The following is a 7294-nucleotide window of genomic DNA, read 5'->3' on the forward strand; positions in this document are numbered from 1 at the left end:
AGGAAATTAAGACTGGGTAAGTTAAAGCTGTGAGCAGGGTCTTATCAGTTCAAGTCCCTGTCTGAAAATCCGTGTGTTCAGCAGAGCCTCTTCTTTGATTGTCTTCAAAGCTGAGACCGAGACCTTTCTACTGAAAGGTCTCCTATTTGACTATTTTGCCTGCTCTCCCTTTTCTTCTTCTCTTTTTGACTATCTTTCCCTCATTTTCCTTGCTAAGAAATGCTACTCTCACTGAAGCATTGAGTCCTCCTCTTTTCTGAGACTTTACACTTATCTGCTGTATCCCAGATGAAGACAGTCAGCACTCTAGACAATGGCAGGGTAGGTAAGAAACTTCAGACTTTCACCAAGAAAGCATCTAACAGAAGCTTCCAGCAGAACACAGACACAGCAAGATGCCCCAGTTATCCTTTAACAACATTTAGAAAATAATCCAGAAACAAGTCAGAGTCACACAATTACAGCATTGGTACGTCCATCGGAGACATTAACCATCACTCTCAAATTAATGTCAAGGGTTTGCTTCTGTTTATGCTCACTGAAGAAAGCAAATAAGTCCACTGGCAGTCTGCTCTCTGATTCTGAATAATTTGCTCTAGTGAAACTTCCACCAGAGGCCTCAGCATCCTCTCCTTTGGTACAAGCAGCACAGGCAAGCAATGAAGAAAAAGGCAGATTTCTCTAGAAAGCTGGGAAAAATATTTCCACCCCAGAAACTACTCAGGCCGAATATCACTACAATTTATCTCTTTGTTGGAACAAATTGGTTCCTGAGCATGAGTGAATATAAATTCAGCTTTTCAAAGTACTACAGAAAGAGTGTGTCATTTACTTGATTTATGCAGCACCTTTAGAAGACCAAGAGTAGATCTCTACGCCAATGATCTACATTCACATCAAAGGAAATTTTAGGATGCAAATTTTCCTGAGTTAACTAACCTGTGCACATGCTTTTTCCTTCAATGAAAGCAATGAAATCACTACCTGTCCCAGAAAAGTTAGGTACATATAAATAGCACTCTGATTCTCACTGTGTAGCTCCTAGCACACTACTGAGCTGACCTGAATATCCCAGTTTTATTCCCAGGTCCAAACCTCCTACTTCTTCCAGATGTGTTAGTATGCTGATCAGTTTAATCACTACTACAACACACCATAAACAGGGCACAGTCAATCGTGTGGGAATGGGTTTTAAAAAATAATAATAAATTATTTCACCTATTAGGGGTCCTTTCCTAATGCTAGAAAGCTGCTCAAGCACTCTCCTGGCACATCAAAAGAGTATTTACCCTTCAGAAACGAATCATTTTTCTCTGCTCTCTAATCTCTTCAATATTATATGATATAACTGATACTATACAACAGGTTTTGTAGCTCTTGCCATTGGCTCAGTTTTCTCGTAGATATAATGAAACCCAGGAAATCTGTACTTTTTCCTCTGCCTTAGTCTCATTTTCATTTGAATGGAAGATCATATGTAGGGTATGTGAAATTGAAGGTTTCTGGAACGTTGTCATTTATATACTTAGACATTAACATTCTTTCTCTGTGGTAGTAGTATGCTACCTTCAAGTAGGCTAACCACACAGTTTTAGTGATGCACCTTTTAATCTGTCAAATTGTAATGAACCTTTTCCCATTTGCTTTTTCTGTTAACAGAGGTGGTTTTTTTCACTTAGCTTGAAGTACTTTCTACTAATATCTGAGCAATAGTTAAAATAAAAGCCTAACAATTAGTAATACCACCTGGCATTTGTTTCTGATTTTTTCCATGTAATTTAAACATGTCATGACTCTGGGTAACCATTATTAACTGCAGTTTATAACAGAAAAAAATGACTTCTCCAGAACTGAAGTGCTCTGCCATGTGACACACAACCTGCCAAAGGTGCGGTGAGGAATAAAAAATTGAATTCTGTTCTCTAAGATCAATGCTTATACCAAGGCTAGATAGAAATGGTCATGTGCCTATCCAAACCATTACAAAGAGCTACAGGTATCAGTGGGTTGGAGGAAACACTAGGAGATATGGCTTCTTTTCTGGCCTTTGGGTCTAACTCATTGTGATCTTCAGCAAATAATCACAACATGCTTAGGTTTCCCAGTCTGTAAAATGTGGATATCTATACCATGCATATGCATTGGCATTTTCACCACAGGACTGAGAACTGGTGTTTTCTCTTGGATTTTTGTATAGTACATCATGTTAGTTTTACATTTCTTTTGACTGCTGTGTGAAACCATTTAATTCACGGGGGATCTAACAGGATGTGAGATGCTGAGCTGAGTTATCTTTCAAATATCATTCAGTATAACAAACAGCAGCACCAGGCTGGTGAAAATTATTACATTTAAACAATGTCAATGAAAAATAAGGAGCCAGAATTTGCTTTCTTGCTTGGATGCAGTGCATGACTCAGTGCAATGATACCTGACATTACAGGTCAAACGGAAAACAAATACGCTGATGGAGCCATAATTTGCAGAAGATTTAAAACAAATTTTAAAACTTCAATTGCATAAACACTTTAAATCATGCAGATTTTTAAGTCATTAATAAATATCAGCTGACATCCCTGATATCTGGTAGAAATGTATCTTCTCTACTCTTGTACTTTAACGGAGCTTTCAAAAGGTATTTGCTCTGCTAAACAAATGAATCCTATGTAATGGCCATGGCAGCTACTGGACATATCATTCCCACCTTTACTTCCCTTCATTGCAGTGAAATGGATGAAATCAGAGAGTGCTACCTAAATAAAACCTCTTTGGTCATGGAAAAGGTAAAACACCAATTTTTTTGGTGTTATCAGGGTGGCACTAAGTGCCTGTAATACTTCTAGTAAGCCACTTCAGTGGCAGACTCCTCCTCCCCTGCCTTTAAGTGGAACAGTTTGTTCCAAGCGCGAAGGGACTGAGCACGCATCTCCACTCGTTCTGTTCCCAGTTCTGTCACTGCCTGCACGAGTTATGTGACTTTGTCCTTTATGTTCAGTCTTCTTTGCCCTCATTTACAGATCCATGTTAGCTATGTACAGAAAACCTGTATAGATTATACCCAATTTCCAGACATACTATGAATCATGTCTTGATAATTTGTATACAATTTTATACGAGTACAAAAGAAATTCAGTGCATTATTTAAAAACAGAAAACAAGGGATTTTAGCATTCCATGCAAAGACAAAGTGGTTAAGAATATGGCAGTGGTAAAGGGTAAGTTTTAGACTTTCTTCATGCTCTGGAGGCAATTAAAGAAGAATTTTCAGACTACAGTGTAGTCCATCGTAGACCCGTGTTAGGTTTTGTTTTTAAATGATGTCTTGTGTGATATCAGAAGGCTCAATGTCACTCTGTAATTAGGTTTTTGTTTTCTTCCTTTATTTTAGAGTATTTTGCACACAATTCAGAGATAACTTGTTTAATTTCCTGCTTGTTGTCAAATTTCAGCTGGAACATTCATGAACAACAGTATCACTTTTTTTTGGGGGGGGGGGGGAAATAAAACTACAGACTTCTTACTCTGTGGTTACCAAGATCTTGGTGTCTTTCTTCAGGACTCTGGACTCTCCCACCCACAGCTTTTTATAATGGGATTTGAAATACTATGTCTTTGTTTTACAGATATCTACTTCTTTGATTTAATAGTTCTACAGTCAAGAAGGAGTTTTTATGTAGAACATTTTAATCTGTATTACTATATCTTTTTCACTCGTCATACTGCATATGAAAATTCAGTCTGTTCTGTGATTTAACATCCAGACCAACACCTTCTATACTCCTAATTTGATGAAAAATACTAGGATTTTGCATTTTACAGTAGAATCACTCTCTTTTGTTCTCTTCTACTTTCCAAAATTTCTTAAACATCACAGGAAGAATGAAAATGAAGCTCTGACATCCATCCTACTGAAAAAACTAGCCTAAGTTGCTTTTCAATTGAACCATAGAGAGATTGCCTGCCAATCAAGCAGCAAAAGTATATTATTCAGTGTATTTGAGTCCATTTCCAAAAAGCAGCTTGCAAATATGTCCAAGTGCAATAAATTTCTTGTGCTCCAATGTATTTATGGAAGTGAGTAATCAGCAGTCAATTTTAAACGAGCTCTTTTTAATTTCATGTCTTCCCCAATACCATCCCAGCCTGTGCCAAAGAGAGCTACCCTGAACAGTATCATTTTCTCACACCACAGCTGCCAGCAGCTCAGTGGCTTAAGAACTTGCTGATGGGGATTGGGGTTGAGGGGGGTTGTAAATGGTACGTTACCCACCATCACAACCTACCACCTTTTTTTTTTTTGTCTGTATTTTAAATGTTAAGGCAATGCTACACACATTGAAGAAAGATTAGAAGATATACCCAGACTAGCTACAGTTGGTCCTTCACCTGACACATGCTTTCCCTCTGATTGCTTTACAATCATAAAATAAAGCTTCTCCATCCTCAGGGAGAGAACCAAGCTCACCAAAAGCAGCTGGAGATCAACAGGAACTAGAGCCAGTTACCAACTCATAACACTCTCCTACATTTCTATCTTGAACACCTTTGTAGCTGAAAAACCCTGCCCTCAGCAGGCCGAGAGCTCTAGAGGCACAGCAAAAGTGCAATAGCTCTGCTACGCAGAGCAGAGCTATGTGTTTACACCAGTGGTTCTTCCTGTGACTTCAGGAAAGGGGTGTATGGAAAACTACTGCAAAAGCCTCTGGTGAGAGAAAAAAATCATTGCAGCTTCTTCAGCAGATAATGAGCAGTGATACAGAAATGCACCAAGGTGACAGGACCAAGCGTTCTTTCCTTCTCCGTGAAGGAACCCGAGGTCTGCACGAAAGCTGTTCACTAACCTGCACAGCTGACAAGGGCTTTCATCCTTAGCTTCAGGTTCTAAATTCACGGCAAACAATGGGCACGTTGCCACGGAGTAAGTTAGCTCAGGCCAGCCATGCACAGGGAATGACTTTCTGAGGGAGATGACTGGGCCTGTAAGGAGAAATATATATCAAATGTAGATGACTATGAAGTAATAGAACTAGGAGCAATTGACCAAAACAAGAAATCTATATTAAATGGAAAAATTATGCAGCATTCAGCCAAAGGAAAGGACTTAAGGACTATTCCTAAAACCTATAATCCTAGCTTAGAGACATAATTAAAGAAAAAATATTGAAATAGTAACAAATTAAAATAGCTGGTGGGAGACAAAGGATACAGAAATGCCTTCAGCGTTGAGCAGAATATACAACATGTGAGGATGTTGTTGCTTTACAAGGTACCAGCAGGACCCTCAAAGGGACAGTCACCATTTGTCACTGATTCAGAGAGGAACTTCTCACAGCAACTGCCCTCTAAGTGGAGCAGCAGCACCCAGCCAGGGTAATGCAAAGGTAGGGCAGTTGAACGTGCGTGCAATATTCTCAGATAACATTAGCACGAGCACAGCCAACTACGTGGCTGCTTATACCACAGATTAGGTTTACTTTTTCCTCCCAATTCTACCAGCATCTAAAGTAATCAGGATTCCATCCAGGATAGAGAAAATAGGGCTAGGACCTCTCCGGCTCTTTCTATGCCTGTGTGAGATAAAAATAAAAGGAACAAGTGTGTTGAGCTAAGTGGCTTTTCCATTCTAATAATCTTCATGCCCTTGAAATTTAGTTTGAAATGGAGCAGCCTGCTATTTCCACATCAAAAATCAATACAATCAACAGGTTAAAACATTCTCAGTTACAATGAAAAAGTATCTGGGGAAATAATACATGATACGTTAACAAACATCTGAAAACTTAAAGGCCATCAGGAAATAGAAAATCTCTTTGCTTGCCCAAGGCAAAGACATGGCAGTATAGATGAGCACCACGCAGGGAGCGGAGGAGGTAGGGTGGCTGTTCCCAGCGCTGCCAGCTAGCTGCTCCATGACCTTGGGCACGTCACTTAACTGCCCCCTGCCATCAGGAATTAAAAATTTTTCTTTAGCTTATGAGGTTTACAATCTGTGTGTAGGAATTGCATTTCCCTTACTTACAGTAATTCTAACCTAGTTAAGAATCCTCTAAACATTAGGAATATATGCATAAGGTAATAAAACACCATTTAGCACAAGGCTGTAGTAGAAAAGATCTCCCAGAGACTCTCTCTGGCTTGCACCAACTCATCCAATTGATATTCTGGAAAATGCTGTGGACCTATAGTAAAAGTCTAATTTTTATTCACACAAAACAGAAAGGAAGCAGCTTAGCATAAATGCAGTCAGATGAATCAGAATAAATAAAAGAAATGTAAGGGGGGGAAGTTGATTTTATTATTCTCATGTTAAAATATTGTCAACAGCCTAGTTTTAACTTCCTTCTCAATGCCTGCTGCCAAAGCCTCCAGCTGCCTTAGAGATCCAGGCTCGTGGCATTTCTTCAACTGAGCATCAACTCCTGACCACAGGATGGAGGAAAACCTTCTTGCCCTCCCTCTGCCTTGAGATAATAAGTAAGAGGGAATCATTTTACAGGACTGTTTTAAACATCCTTTCATCTGACCCCTCTTTTTGAGATGCGCTGTCTGTGATGAAGCTCTGAGAACGAGACTTTTTAAACAGTCTGCTGAGGTACAGCGTACAAGCTCTGTGAATGCCATATATACACACGTACAAGTGGGTGTGTGGGTGGGTGTGCGTGTGTAAATAAAATGGCCTAGTTTAAAATGTCTTTAATAACCAGTATTTGACAAATTGAACCAAATGGGTGCGAGCTCCCCCTGCTGACTCAGAAGCTAAAATAAAGAATCCTTTTCAGAAGGCTTTCTTCGCAAAGCCTTTTGATACTGGCTCAAGGTCAAAGGAGTGGACCAGTGTAAGGATGTTAATTTAAGCACAGTTAACAACACAGGCCACAAGCTTGCAGCAAGGACGTTATGTGCTTTATTTTTATTCCACTAGGGTGCTTTTACAGTGGCTACCAATTCTGATTTCAGTGAAACTACTCTTGATTTACAGAGTATCAGAATAAAATCATTTCATACAAACTTCATGCTCCCAAAAAATAGAAATATCAAATATTAAAAAATGTTATCACTACAAGAATATGGGATGTTGTCTTTCAATTTTGGTATGAACACAATATATACCCAACTGCAGGCAGACACCTACCGTCTCTTTCGTCAGCTGTAACACACATCTAGATTACTGTACCGCCCTACACTAAAAAATAAATGTAAAATCACAGCTGTCACAATTTGAAGAATATGTCAGAGTTTTCACATTCACACAAGTATATCATGCAATGGCCCAATCAAAGATTATCTTAAAAAA

General features: G+C 39.1%; 1 long non-coding RNA gene across 1 annotated transcript; it reads left to right on the top strand.

Annotated features, from left to right (window-relative positions):
• The first annotated feature begins 4852 nt into the window (after positions 1-4852).
• LOC121073903 lies at positions 4853-7010 on the top strand. Its single transcript, XR_005822005.1, has 3 exons — positions 4853-4979; positions 5267-5381; positions 6325-7010. It is a non-coding gene; the product is annotated as an uncharacterized LOC121073903 (long non-coding RNA).
• Positions 7011-7294: the final 284 nt, after the last annotated feature.

Source organism: Cygnus olor, chromosome 8 (assembly GCF_009769625.2).
Source record: "Cygnus olor isolate bCygOlo1 chromosome 8, bCygOlo1.pri.v2, whole genome shotgun sequence".
NCBI classification, from domain to species: Eukaryota; Metazoa; Chordata; class Aves; order Anseriformes; family Anatidae; genus Cygnus; species Cygnus olor.